This window comes from Penaeus monodon, chromosome 32 (genome assembly GCF_015228065.2).
Source record: "Penaeus monodon isolate SGIC_2016 chromosome 32, NSTDA_Pmon_1, whole genome shotgun sequence".
NCBI classification, from domain to species: Eukaryota; Metazoa; Arthropoda; class Malacostraca; order Decapoda; family Penaeidae; genus Penaeus; species Penaeus monodon.
In genome coordinates this window covers 7766287-7767284 of record NC_051417.1, presented here as the reverse complement: position 1 = coordinate 7767284, position 998 = coordinate 7766287, and positions in this window count along the sequence as shown.

The window sequence follows — 998 nt, the reverse complement described above, 5'->3', positions numbered from 1 at the left end:
GTGTATGTGTATTGTAAAAGATAACTAAAATACACATGGTGCTGGAATATCGGATTAAGGGTATACCAAACATATAACATTACATTTATAGTCACTTTAATTTCATTAATACTAGATTTGGTACATGGATGTTTGAGGCCACAACAACACACACATAATAATGTGTGTATGTGTTAAGTATACGAGCATAAACACAACGCAAAACAAACTAGAACAGCGCGTTTTCCTCATCCAACTCCGCCTTTAATTCCAGTTAGACCTTTTATTACTAAAACTTTACGGCAGTAGTCAGAGACCCCTCACAACATAAAACATTCCTTGGCTTGCTTATTGGAATTCTTATCATCGTTACTGCTCCTTTTCTTGTTGAGACCCACAGTCACTTTTCACACAATTATCCTCACATCTGGAAGATATACAAAACAAACTTAGCGTTTTTGAAGATATTTAGTGGCTGTTTGATTTACGTATTACTCGAGAGGAATCTCGATATTTTAATTTTGTTGTCATGTTGTGATGAGTAAATCTATCATTTCTTATTCGTTGAATTATTACATTTCGTACGGCATTGATCAGTTCATTGATATATTTACAAAAAAAACGCACACATATATATAGAGAGTTTATGTATTCAACTTCTGTATTTTATGTTTACTATTCTTTTGGTTGTGTGGCGGGGGTTGCAGAGGATGTTCCTCTTAAATGTTCTATAGCTGGCCTAAATGGAGACATCTTCTGAAGGATATACGTCAACTTCAGGACCACCAGGAATATGTTAATACATCATACAGAAGCCCCTTGCGGTGCACATTATGATTCTGTAAATGATATCCGAAAAAAACTCGGCGGGTACGGGGTTAATCAAGTCATAAAGTACTCCCTCACTAAGCCCTATTAGTATGATTGAACCATCTAGTAAGGGCTGTCCCTCATAGAGCATATATTGCAGTACACACCAGATGTGTGTTTGGAGATATTATATTTTGTATATATAAACT